Source organism: Leuresthes tenuis, unplaced genomic scaffold, assembly GCF_036924035.1.
Source record: "Leuresthes tenuis unplaced genomic scaffold, fLeuTen1.0.hap1 SCAF_21, whole genome shotgun sequence".
NCBI lineage: Eukaryota > Metazoa > Chordata > Actinopteri > Atheriniformes > Atherinopsidae > Leuresthes > Leuresthes tenuis.
Genome location: NW_027325375.1, coordinates 15,854,619 through 15,868,906, shown reverse-complemented (window position 1 = coordinate 15,868,906; position 14,288 = coordinate 15,854,619).

Sequence of the window (14,288 nt, the reverse complement as noted above, 5' to 3'; positions counted from 1 at the left end):
CTTCTTGATGCAGTGTCATCTGAGAGATTGGAGATTGAGAGTTTAGGTTTGTGCACCTGATGATGTGATATGAAGCTCTGACAGAGAGAAATAAGCCATTCTCCTCAATTTTTTCCTCATTACTTTTTAAGTATTTCAAAGATTTTCTCACACATTTGCTAATAAAGTTGAGATCCTATGCCTATTTTTGATCCTCAAAGATTTCTGTGGATAATGTCTTTATTATTTGAAAAAAAAATTATTTGAAAAAGACATATGTCTTTGACTATATGATCTTTTCTCTGTGCTGCCTCTCGCTCTTCAACTAACCGATTTTTCTATTTTTTGGGGGGGTTCTGGGATATTATTAAAGAGGCAGAGATGACACAATGTTCTGTTGTTTGTCAAAAAGACACAATTTCCCTTTTTAATGGATTCAGACTTCAACTTTCAGTGTTCTCTCTGTGTTTTCTTGTCACGCTATCATTTCTTTGTTCTTTAATTTTTATGCAGTCTCCTTAATAAATACAGTGGCTGTAGACTTTCTCTCTGCCTCTGTACCACCTCCCTTTGCTCCCCTCTCTAGCTCCTCCTCATCTAGGTAAATGACTTTATCCAGCTGAGTGACTTTGTAAGGACGCAGGGACAGGGTTTAAGCTGAGCTCAGCCAAAGGGAAGAACAGAAAAAGAAAGATAAAAAAAGGGGAGACAAGAAAAGATTCATTAGAGTTCTTTAGTTCAGCATCAACTGTCCTTGCCTTATGCAAAGTGATGACTCACCGTCATGCTCTATATATGAATGTCTGGAAGCCAAAGCCCAACTGAAAACTAGGGAATATATCTGAATGGAAGAGGAACTTTTTTTCTTCTGATGCAGTATTGCTGCTTTTGGGGATATTTCTTTTTTTTTTTTGTCTCTGAGAATTTGAACCCCAGTTCTTTTTCTAAATGACCTTCATCTTTCCTTAATATAGAACATTTTCACCATGACTCCTTACTGAGTGTTTGATGTCTCACAGTCCATCAATCACCAACTGAATTGAACTTCTTGCTTGTAAATGCTTGTTTGTAGATTACAGCTGGTTGTAACTTTGCTGCTGACTGGGGATAAGAGGAGGTTGGAATTTGTAGGAGAGTAGAACAAGTAGTGCTATTGTGTAAGTCAAATCTGTCTCATTTGAAACAGTTGAATCTGTTTCATTTTCCATAATGTGGCAGCAGAAAACTCAGAAAGCAAAAAATTGCCTGTTCATGAAATGATGTTTTGTAATGTCTTCATGCATGACACAACTGGAAAACATGATTTTCATTACCTCCTCTACAGCTGTGAGTGCATTACACAATATCAGCCCGCAGAACTTTCTTCTGGATGTCAAAATACTGCTTTTCCCTTTATGCATAAATCAAGAGCATGCCAGGATCGCAGTCATACAGTTACCGTGGTCCTGATTTGGATCTTTTTGAATTATAAACTCTTTCCCGCATAGTTCTTTTCAGAAGCCAAAAATCAATAATTGTTCACAATAGGGGGGAGCAGCTGATGTAAAACAGCAATAGGATCAACAACACTTGTTTGTCTATTTTCACTGAACAAATTCTATGAATTCAGCTTAGGTTCTGGCCCTTTTTTCCTTTTGTTATCTATACCCTGTCAACTGTGACTCATTGCTACCTCAGTGCGAACCAACCCCATTTTGAGAACCACTGGGTTAAAAGACAAAGGACACAGCTGTGAATTCAAAGGAAAAGGAGTCAGGAGTGGTCAAAAAGTTTAGTGAGTATGTTTAGTCCTGTTAGTATTTCACAATTTTAGAGTGAAAAAGAGGAAAGAATGCAGGTGTTAGGATACTGAAAGGATTTAGGGTAACTTTTTTTCAAAAGTCTCAGATTGATTAAGTCACTCCTGCAAAGTCATTGTAGTGGGTGATTTTAATATTCATGTAGATGTTGAAAATGACAGCCTGAATATTCACTTTAATTCTATATTATACTCTATTGGATTTTCTCAAAGTGTTCACAGGACTATTCACTGCCTTAATCATACCCTTGACCTTGTGCTGACTTATGGCATTGAGAGTGAACAGTTAACAGTGTTCCCTCAAAATCCTGTCTTGTCTGATAATTTTTTGATAACTTTCGAATTTACATTACTTGACTATAAAGCTTCTGAGAAGAATTTTACATATAGAAGGTGTCTATCAGAGAATGCTGTAACCAGTTTTAAATAGTTAATTCCACCATCCTTTTCTTCACTGCCATGTGCAGATATGATAGAGGACAGCTACCTAAATTTTACTCCAGCAGTACTTGACTCTCTTGTTGACAGCACTATAGTTTCAATGCATACAACACTGGACAATGTTGCCCCTCTGAAAAGGAAGGTAATCAGTCAGAAGGGGTTGGCTCCTTGGTATAATTCACAGCTGCGTGCTTTAAAGCAGACGACAAGAAAACTGGAGAGACAGTGGCGTTCATATAATTTAGAAGAGTCTTAATTAGTCTGGAAAGATAGTTTAATAACGTATAAGAAAGCCCTTCATAAAGCTAGAGCTGCTTATTATTCATCATTGATAGAAGAGAATAAGAATAGTACCAGGTTTCTTTTCAGCACTGTAGCCAGGTTGACAAACAGTCCGAGCTCTGTTGAGCCAGGTATTCCTTTAACTCTCAGCAGTGATGATTTCATGAGATTCTTTATCAATAAAATTGTTTTTGTCAGCGAGAAGATTAATGGAATCATTCCCACTATTATCCCTGATGTATCATCAAGTAGAGCAGCTTTAGAACTATCTTTAGAACCGAATTTGTTTTTTGACAGCTTCTGCCCAGTTGATCTTTCTGAGCTAACAACAGCAATAGTCTCTTTGAAACCATCAACTTGTATTTAAGACCCAATCCCAACTAGAGTGCTCAAGGAGGTTTTCCCCTAATTGACACTTCCATATTGGATTTGATCAATCTGTCTTTGTTGACAGGATATGTACCTCAGACTTTTAAGGTTGCTGTAATTAAACCTTTACTTAAAGAACCTACTCTTGATTCAGAAGTGTTGGCCAATTATCAACCTATATCCAAACTCCCTTTTTTTGTCTAAAGGTCTTGAAAAAATAGTTGCAGTTGTGATCATTTACATAGAAATAACCTGTTTGAAGAGGTTCAGTCAGGATTCACAATGAATCATAGCACAGAAACAGCAGTGGTGCAATTTACCAATGATCTCCTCTTAGCCTCTGATAGTGGACTTGTGTCTGTGCTTGTCCTGTTGGATCTCAGTGCTGCATTTGATGTGGTCGATCACAGCATTTTGTTACAGAGATTTGAACATGTTATTGATATTAAATGAACTGCATTAGGCTGGTTTAAGTCATATTTATCTGATAGATTCCAGTTTGTTCATATAAATGAATAATCTTCCTAGCACACCAGAGTAAATCACGGAGTTCTTCAGGGTTCTGTGCTTGGATAGATTCTTTTTACTTTATACATGCTTTCATTAGGTACCATTATTAGACAGCATGGCATAAATTTCCATTGCTATGCTGATGATACTCAGCTGTACATATCTATGAAACCAGATGAAACCAATAGGTCGGTCAGACTATAAGCATGTTGTAAAGACATAAAGACCTGGATGACTCAGAACTGTGCTTCTAATTTTAGACAAAACTGAAGTCATTATCTTTGGACCTGAGCGCTTCAGGGAGAAACTGTCTAGTTATATAGTTACTCTAGATGGTATTTCCTTGGCTTCTAGTTCTACAGTGAGGAACCTTGGAGTTATTTTTGACCAGAATTTATCATTTGACTCGCATATAAAACGGGTTTCTAGGACTGCCTTTTTTCACCTTCGTAATATTGCCAAAATCAGGAACATCCTGTCTCAGGGTGATGCAGAGAAACTAGTCCATGCATTTGTTACTTAAAGATTGGACTACTGTAATTCTTTATTATTGGGTTGTCCCATATATTTTCTGAAAAGCCTCCAGCTGATCCAAAATGCTGCAGCCAGAGTTCTGATGAGACCTAATGGGAGAGATCACATTTCTCCAGCTTTAGCTTCCTGTCATTGGCTCCCTGTTAAATTCGGAATAAAACTTAAGTCTTCCCCTCCCATATAAAGCTCTTAATGACCAAGCTGTAAGATATTTTAAGATATTGTAAGATATTTTCCTAACAGAGCACTTTGCTCCCAAACTGCAGGTTTACTTGTGGTTCCCAGAGTTTCTAAATGTATAATTGGAGGCAGAGCCTTCAGTTACTAGGCCCCTCTCCTGTGGAATAAGCTGCCAGTAAATGTTCGGGTAACAGATACCCTTTCCACTTTTAAGACTAGGCTTAAAACTTTCCTTTTTTATAAAGCTTATAGTTAGGAATGGCTCAGGTGATCCTGAAACATCCCATAGTTAAGCTGCTATAGTCTTAGACTGCTTGGGGACCTCATCTGACACACCTTTCCTTGCTTTCCTTTTCCCCCTGTTTATACCATGGATTTCATTGGATTATGATTACAATGAATCGGACTCCAATTGGCTTTAATTTTACTGTATTATTTAAGTGTCTTGAGATGACATTTGTTGTTATTAATAAAACTGAATTGAATTGATTAACCATCTAACTTGTTCACATTCTTTGGGAAGTGCTGGGTGTTGAAAGTTTCAAAGCCTAATTAAAAATTGGAATTACAAATCTTGACCCAACAATCAGCAGCCATGGGCTACTCTAAGCAGCTAACAAATATTACAAAACTTTAAATAACTGATACTCTCAAAACAGGGGAAACGATTTCAAAAGGAAAAAAAAAATCTTCAAAACATAAACTTAAAAGCGTCTCAAAAACCAAGGGATACCATTAAGAAGATGATATAACTGCTGACCTAGGTATTTTTAAATTACTGACAATTTCCTATTTCCAATTAAAAACACATGCAATACTTACAATACTGATCTTACAGAAGATACACATGTTTGAAATTCACTGCAGGAGTTCTCCTTGTTTATTCTGGTTGGTGTTTACATCCCACCTCAGGCCTGTGTAAAGGCCCCAGTATGGTTGCCGCGATGGCTCGTGTGATGACATCACAGTGTCGTGCCGGCCATATATAGTGGCGCTATGTAAAACAGCAATAATATCAACAACAGTAGTCGATGCACCAGTAATTGCAATCTTCTCCATCACAGAGGTGTCGCTGTTACATGAAGGTTACCGCTAACTACTGTTAGCCCGATTTTTTCATTGGAAGCTCAAGAACAAGCTGGAGAAATCGTTTATTAAAAAAGTATTTATTAGTGGTCACAAGTAAAGTATATTGCAGCGCTGGACTCGGAGTGCCAGAGCTCCCGCAGGAAATTCTGCACCGTTATCCGGAAACATGTCATATTTATATTCAGCTTTATCTCACAGAAGTTGTTTTCACACTTGTCAGAGTATAATTGGCCAGTTTTGGGTGACATGCTCAGGCCAACTGCTGTCCTTGTTGTGTTCTTTGGATGTGATAAACAATGTGTGTGTGTGTGTGAATGCTGTTTTAGGCGTGGATCTAATGTACCAGACCTATCTGCCCTAATAGAGATATTCTGTTGTTTATGTCCTTCTAAGGTCTTGGACCATTTAAGGTCATCTGTTGTGCAGTATGAGCAGAGTGGAAAAGTACCAGCTAGGAACATAGGTTATTTAGGAAAATACAGAATATGAATTTATAATGTCTAAGATCAAAGCCAATTATAACACTACTCTACGACAAAAGTGTAGAAGAAGTTGCAGAAGTTGAAATTTCAATAGGCATGATGATGCCCATCTCACCTCCAAATTCTTGAGCATTCTCACCTCTACTTACATAATAGCCGATGAGCGCCAGGTGGAAATACGTAATTTTGATGTCACACGCCATGTGCTTGCTCATAGTTCTTGGGGACTTTAGCAGAGCAAACCTCAGCCGTGAAACTGCCAAGATACAGACAACATGTGGAGTGTCCCACCAGGGACAAAAACTCTCTGGACCACTGTTATACTGTTTTAAAGGACACATATCGCTCTGTCCCCCATGCAGCTGTGGGGCTCTCTGATCACTGCATGGTTCATCTTCTCCTAAAATTCGAATCTTCTAAGCCTCTCGTGAAGACTGTTAAGAGATGGACAGCAGAGTCAAAGCTGGAGTTACAGGCCTGCTTTGACTGCACAGATTGGAGTGTATTCGAGGATGCTGCTACAGATCTGGACGAATTCACTGACACTGTGACCATGCTACACTAGCTTTTGTGAGGATCTGTGTGTGCCAACTAAAACCTTCTGCACATACAACAACAATAAACCCTGGTTCACTGCTAAACTCAGGATGCTACGTCAGGCCAAGGCCTACAGAAGCGGGGACAGAGTCCTGTACAACACGATCAGGTACACGCTGACAAAGGAGATCAAAGTGGCAAAGATGTGCTACACTCAGTGGGTCTACATGATGAGATTAACTCGATTATAGCTATAGTTGGGTTATGCTCCTTATCTGAGCAAGGGTAATTATCCTTGGATATATGGCAGTGAGTGAATCACTGGCACAAAGCATGCAATACTGCAGTACGACAGGTAGCGCTGTACCCATATTCGACTATTGCTAATAGAGCCACTTCCGGTTGAAGTCTTCACCAACAACAACAACAAAATGAAGGCATTCAAGAAAGATGGCGAACGAAGAGCAAGATGAAGCTACATCCCTCTACATTTGTGATGAGCATGGTTATGGCACAAACGCAATGCACAATGGCACATTCTCCATCGCGTTGTTTGTTTCTTTCTGACAGCGGCGACAACAACAGTAATATCGTTTCCTTCGACTTCTGGGTGACAATCGCGGGAAAAAATCTCGAGCATGTGCAGAATGCTCAATCCGATCCACTGTCGTCTACATGCATGTTAAGTGGGCATTTGGATTGAGTTATCCCGGGGTCTTAATTCGATCGCAAGTAACCCGATCCGATTCGATTTCTTGTCAGATTAAGGTGTCTACATGAGCTGAATAACTAAATCTTATTGTAATTTAGCCATTAGCCCGATCCAATGGCCCGCATGTAACCGCACTGACTGAGAAGCTGAAAAACAGGTTCTCAGCTAACAAGCCTGTGTCAGTGTGAAGAGGTATACAGGAGATCACCAACTACAGGAGACCATTCCCCCACATTGCAGATAACTGTGAACTGGCTGACGACCTGAATGTCTTCTACTGCAGGTTTGAGAAGCCAACATTCACACCCATCACCGGCTCCAGCATCAAACAAACCTCATCACCCCCTGCAACACCCTCACCCCTCCCTACTGACCCCCCACCAACAATCAGGATCTGTGAAGAGGATGCGTCAGCTCTTCAGGCAACTGAAGACCAGAAAGGCCCAGACAGCGTGTCAACCTCCTGCCTGAAGGTCTGTGCTGACCAGCGGGCCCCCATCTTCAACCAGATCTTCAACAGATCACTGGAGCTGTGTGAAGTCCTCTCCTGCTTAAAACACTCCACAATAATCCCGGTCCCAAAGAAACCAGGTATCTCAGGATTAAATGACTACAGGCCCGTGGCCCTGATGTCTGTGGTCATGAAGTCCTTTGAGAGACTGGTGTTGACATCACAGGCCCCCTGCTGGACCCCCTGCAGTTTGCATATCGGGCAAACAGGTCAGTGGATGACGCAATCAACTTGGGACTACATTACATCCTGCAACAGCTCGATACCCCAGGGGCATATGTAAGGATCCTGTTTGTGGACTTCAGCTTACTGTTCAACACCATCATCCCAGACATCCTCCACTCCAAACTCACCCAGCTCAACGTCCCAGCCAACACCTGTCAGTGGATCAACTTCTTGTCAGACAGGAGGCAACAGGTAAGGCTGGGAAAAATAACATCCAGTACCTGGACAATCAGCACAGGCACCCCCCAGGGATGTGTGCTCTCCCCACTGCTCTTCTCTCTCTACACCAAATGACTGCACCTCGAGAGACCCATCTGTCAAACTCCTGAAGTCTGCAGATGACACAACGGTCATCGACCTCATCCGGTGACAGTGACGAGTCTGCATACAGGCAGGAGGTGGAACAGCTGGCCCTCAGCCAGCTGGTGTGGTCAGAACAATCTGGAGCTGAACACGCTCAAAACTGTGGAGATGACAGTGGACTTCAGGAGCAACCCCCCCACACTGCCCCACATCACCATTCTCAATAAAGTTTCTGGGATCTACCATCTCCTAGGATCTAAAGTGGGCACCCAACATCGACTCCATAGTCAAAAAGGCCCAGCAGAGAATGCACTTCCTGCGTCAGCTCAAGAAGTTTAACCTGCCCCAGGAGCTGCTAATCCAGTTCTACACTGTAATAGTCCAGTCTGTTCTCTGCACCTCCATCATCGTTTGTTTTGGATCAGCCACCAAACAAGACAGGAATAGACTGAAACGGACAATTAGGACTTCAGAGAGAAACTTGCCCTGCATCCAGGACTTATACACATCCAGAGTCAGGAAAAAGGCAGGTAACATCTCTGCAGACCCATCACACCCCAGACACAGTCTGTTTGAACTTCTCTGGCCCCTCTGGCAGGCGCTACAGAACACAGTACAGAACAGTTTCTTCCCCCAGGCTGTCACACGGATGAACACTTGACCAGTCACTCAGTGTCAGGAACCCCCTGACTCCAAAATCAATCATTCACTTTGCACTTTATATGTCTCATAATGTCATATCATGCTCAGTATGCTCAATATACTGCCTTTACATAAATTAACAGCATAAGCCTCACTGCAAACAACATAACATGTATATATTGGAATATATATATGCCAGACCGTACACACCACTCATTTATTTTTATAACTTTCTTTAACTTATTGTTTTTTGTTGTCATTGTTCTTTCTAGTTGAATGTTTGTTATGTACATTGTGAGTTAAGAAAAATGGAGTCCAATTCCTTGTGTGTTCACATACTTGGCCAATAAAGCTGATTCTGATTCTGATTCTGAAAAACAAATAATCTTTCACACAGTAATGTTTAACAGTGGTGGCCACACTTTTGCAACTGCACACCACTTACTGTATATGTACATCAAGTAATAGAATTGTGCAATATGTCAGTTTGACTTAATTAGATATTATTCAGTAAATTAAAATCTAATGTTGATTTGGTCATTTTAAAGGCACTTAATTTCTTCACAGTTCCTAAAATCAAACAAATTAGTATGAATAAGGTGATACTTTATGTTGACTGATAGAAAATTTGTTCAATGTGAAGCAAAGTATATAAGGGTTACCATCTATTTCATATAACATCACTTGGGACTCCAAAATATAGGAAAATAGAAAAGAATATAAACTATTTGAGGTAAATGCTTCTCTACTGTCTGTCATTCTTCACACTTCACATCATTACACTTCACACTCTGATCTCAAAGAAATGAAAACCCATTTCCAGATTTTGCAGGCAAAATCCTCAGGCATTACACAATGTAGAATAGAAGTTTAGCGATGGCTTATTAAGTAACTGGTGAAACACACCTGTGACTAAACAAGGATGACAACCGCAGTGTTTACTTCAGATCAAATTGCAGCTTTCCAGAACAGCCTTTATGTCTAATTATCACTTTTTTCCCATCTTAATTGTTAGAGTGCAAGTTTGGGGCTTCTAACAGCTTCTTATAAGATTAATTAAGCTTAAAGTTGAACAGTAAAAGGTTGTTTGTTAAAAGCAAAGTCATTAACTGGTGTTCGGTGTTAATGTAATTACAAATGGAGCTCATTAGAGAGACTCCCTAGAGTTGGACAGGCAGGACTGAATCTTTTGTTGGGGGTGGTTTGATTTTAAATGCTCTCTCAGGGAATTCTGTTTTTGGCATGTCGTCACTGTATTTTGTTTGGACTTGTTAGAATATTCGAGGCTTAAGAACAGAAAATTCTTTCTTTACAGTCTATGCAGAAGGCTCAGGTAATTAAGACCAGAGCCCTGCCGGTCAAAATCTGAGTGAAGTGATAAGAAATAGTCTCAATTTTTATCTCTTATTGGAAATTAACTTAAATCCCTTTTCAAGTCATGCTCTCTTTGGCACAGCGTACAGATATTAAATTTAGATTACATAATCTGACATAAATCAGAAACGTCCTTCACATTCTGTGAATGATTGGGAAGGTGACACTGATGAAGATGTAATTCCTGCACCAAGACAGTTTTCAAAATATACATTTCAAAAACTCAATACCTACAAATCCTACAAATATGTCACTTCATGTCACTTCTGTCTTGCTTAGACAGGTTGTTGGTTATTGTACTATGTACTACTGAACCACTCAGTTAGAAGGAAACAGAAAAATGCATGAAGTGTAAGAGGTAGATGCAGACAATCTATTTCATTCTAAAGAAGTCTCCTCGTATAGTCACTGAAAAAAGGATACTGCGTTAGCTAGGAACAGCACTTGGTACCAGTCCTTACTGCAGTGGAACTGGAGGAACCTCTTGTTGAAGACAGTTGGTTGTTTCATTAGTATACTGCACAGATGGTTAAAAAGTTCATGTTTAAAAATTGTGTATTTCTTTTAATGTTTAAGCCATACCATGCTCTTTTTTTATGAAGACAGACCACTGATTATAAAGTGACCAAATGATTATACAATGTCTTACTGAAGATCAAGAAACCATGCTTTCTCAAATGAAATGGAATTCTCACCTAATCTGGTGTCAAAGACTTAAAATATTTCCTGTAATATCCCGCTTTTTATATATCTGTGCAACACAATAGAGGGTATTCATATGCTTGTATGTCTGACACAAAAAACCACTGTGGCTTCAGTTTAATTACAATGACTATGATATGATAAGATTGGACAGGACACTATAAGATAGTATTGGATAAGACATGAAACAAAACGATACAATAAGACAACATAAAAGTAACCTTTTTGTCTCATACCTGGCCCATGATTAAAAACCCTTTTTTGATGGGAGGACTTATCAGAAGATTTACTGTCTGAGCATATTCTTATTATGAGCAGTCAGGAAAATGCGTAGCAGAGACTGACCAATGATATCTTAATGAATGTGAATTTGACAATGCAGCTTAAATTTTAAGGCAAAAAAACAAACGAAAAGAAACTGCTGAACCGGCCCGTACTCCAATTCAACATAACACATTGAATCCCTGAACTAAGAAACAAAAATACAATCTGACTTTTTACTCCAAATTATTTCCAAATGGTTCCACTGTAACTGGATCACTTACTGAAAAGTAAGTTATTGGCTGATGAAAGAGCTGATGAAAGAGCTTAAACACATGCTTTAGGTTTCTCAAGATGATTACAGATTAAAGGAACAAGCATGACTACTGCATCTCCTGTACTATGACCTTTTCAATAAGCAATCTGAAAAGGAACCAGTGAATTATTAATTGCCTTATAGGCCATTATCTTCCTCTGTGATTTCATTACAACAGATGGAAGTGAAACTGGATCATTAAATTAATCATAATATTTTTTAGGACACTCTTACTAACAACATTATTTCAGAATGTTGATTTATTTTATTAGTTATTCGGATGCATTATAAAAATGAGTATTTATTCGTCCTATCTTTTTTGAAAGGTTTATTGCACATTAAATTGCATTTCCATCAGGCAAACAAACTTTCACTGTAACTCTGCAAAAATGAACTGTCTGTGAGTTTGCAGGGTGCAAGAGACTAATGTAATGGACAAATGACTGTGTAAAAAATGCAGCCTCAGCACTGAATATGTCATGCTGTTCTTCACTCAAGAGAAGCTGCTGATCCTGAACATTGGTGCGTTACTGTAGAGAAAGAAACAACATCTGCCTTGACAACCTGTCTGTCACGCTCTGATTTTTTGAAGAGCTCTTTCCTCTCAGTAAAGTCTCAGCCCAACTATTACAAACTGAGTTTCCGCATGCAATCACAGTACGTGGCTATCCAGTGCAATACTTTTGCAATTGGAACCTTTGCTCAAATATATTTTTATTTGGAAATGAATCCCTCACATAGTCTTGCAAAGCAGCTGTAAATCAACAAGTTATGTTAAATTATTTTTGTTTTCACACACAAAGAAACTTCCTTTTGCATGTATTAACAATAACAGAACACCGGAAACTAGTGCATTTTGTACATGCTAAACTGATAAAAGCTGCTACAAGATGCACTTTGATTTTGTCTTTGTGCACATCTCCAAAGAAAATCCTTATCCCCATCTGAAAACATATTTTTGGGCTGTGTCAGGAAAATCATTAGTTTATTAATTACTGCCCTCTTGTGGCTATTTGGCAGCTTTGAGGCCTTAAATGTACAACAGTCAGGTTCAGACAGGACCACTGGATGTTTGTTTTGTTTCTTAATGTTTGCAATAAATCCTTGTTATGTTTTGCATGAAATGTCTCCAATCCCTTGTGATTTTGTTGTGTGGCATAATCTTCAACAATGTGAGAGCAAAGAAGTCCTTAATGCTATAAAATCTCTAACAATCTTGGAGCAGCGATTATCAAACATCATGACTCAGGTAAAATTTTGAATACTCCCAGGATTATTAGTGGATATATTCATCAAGTTTTAATCATTGATAACCAACAACATGAATCTATATTAATTTGTAGTTTTTATGATATCCATGTCTCCCCGTGTATGCGTGGGTTCTCTCCGGGTTCTCCACCTTCCTCCCACCATCCAAAAACATGCATGTTAGGTTAATTGGTGACTCCAAATTGTCCGTAGGAGTGAGTGTGCGCGTGCATGGTTGTTTGTCTCGTTTGTCTCTATGTGGCCCTGTGATGGACTGGCGACCTGTCCAGGGTGTACCCCGCCTTTTGCACGATGACTGCTGGGATAGGCTCCAGCCCACCCGCTACCCGATTAACAGATTGACGGTATAGAAAATGGATGGATGGATGATATCCATGTCTAATTGATCTCTGATCTGAAGGAGACCTGCATAGTTGAGCACTATCACCTCACAGCAAGAAGAGAGTTTGCATCTTCTCCCTGTGCATGCATAAGTTCTCTTTGGGTAATCTGGCTTCCTCCCACAGTCTAAAAACTTGCAAGTTAGGTTAATTGGTAATTCTATATTGACCTAAGGTGTGAGTGTTAGTGTGCATGGTTGTTTGTTTCAATTGTCTCTGTGTTGAGCCCATGACAGATTTGTTATCGGTCCAGGGTATACCCTGCCTAGCAACTGATGGCAGCTGGGCTTGGCTAAATGAATTAATTAAACTCTTTTCCTATCTCATCATAATTCAGAAGGGTCAAACAGTGTCAGAAAATCTGAAACTTGCCATTTCTTTTGGTGGCATAATAAGAAATATCTAATGTTAAAATTCTCCCCAAAACAAAAGGAATATGTCTCATCCCTGTCTTTGGTTCCAGCATCCTACTGTCACGATCTTTAACTAGACCAAGAAAAGCCTATTTATTTAGCTGATTATGTCGCTCTATGCTGTGATTTGTCTGACTACATCTTTACGCAATGTGTTGTGTCTGTGGTACAAAGAGGATTCAAACACAAGAACACTCAGCGGGAAAAAAAGCAGAGATAAACTTGATGACAGAACAAAACTAGAGGCCCTGCAGGGCAACAAATCTAAGGAAACAGAAATCTACAAAACAAAACTCAACAATGACCAACAGGACATAAACAAGCAATGATCTGGTAAGGAAGAAAGAAGATTGGGATGTTTTTATACAGAGGGAGGTACAGCATTGGAAGGTGAGTGGCAAATGGTGTTGCAATTATTCATTTTGAAGTCGTTATCTTGATATTATCTCAAAACAGCAAAGTCTGTTTCGCATAACCACAACTTAATTTTTTTGAGCTCATAAGATGATTATGATGAGCTTGAAAATTAGTGGTCCTTGTGTGAATATCCTCTTTTGTCATTCAGTATTGCTGTTATGACAGTTGGCGATAATGTATCATAGTATGTCACGCATGTGTAATTCTGTTTGCTGCAGTGAGTTTAACAAATGTCTGCTTTTAAATACATGATGTGGGGTTTGTGGGTGAAGATATCAGTTACACTGACTCTGCTCTACTTCGTCATTTGCAGCACTCCAGGCCATCTCTATGTTTGCGGTGATAGGAAAGCCCTGTTACGGAAGTGGAGAGCAACATTGCCTGCAGTTATTTAATTTTACTCTTACTGAGTACAGCTAGTGTGATCTGTGGGCCTATGAACGAGTTTAAACAACTTGTAAGCTACCATCATGTGGTCCAACTGTTTGCAGTGACAGGAAAATTAACTTTGCTAGGCTGAACCAACAAAATATATCAACCCATTTTCTATAGAAAACAAGCC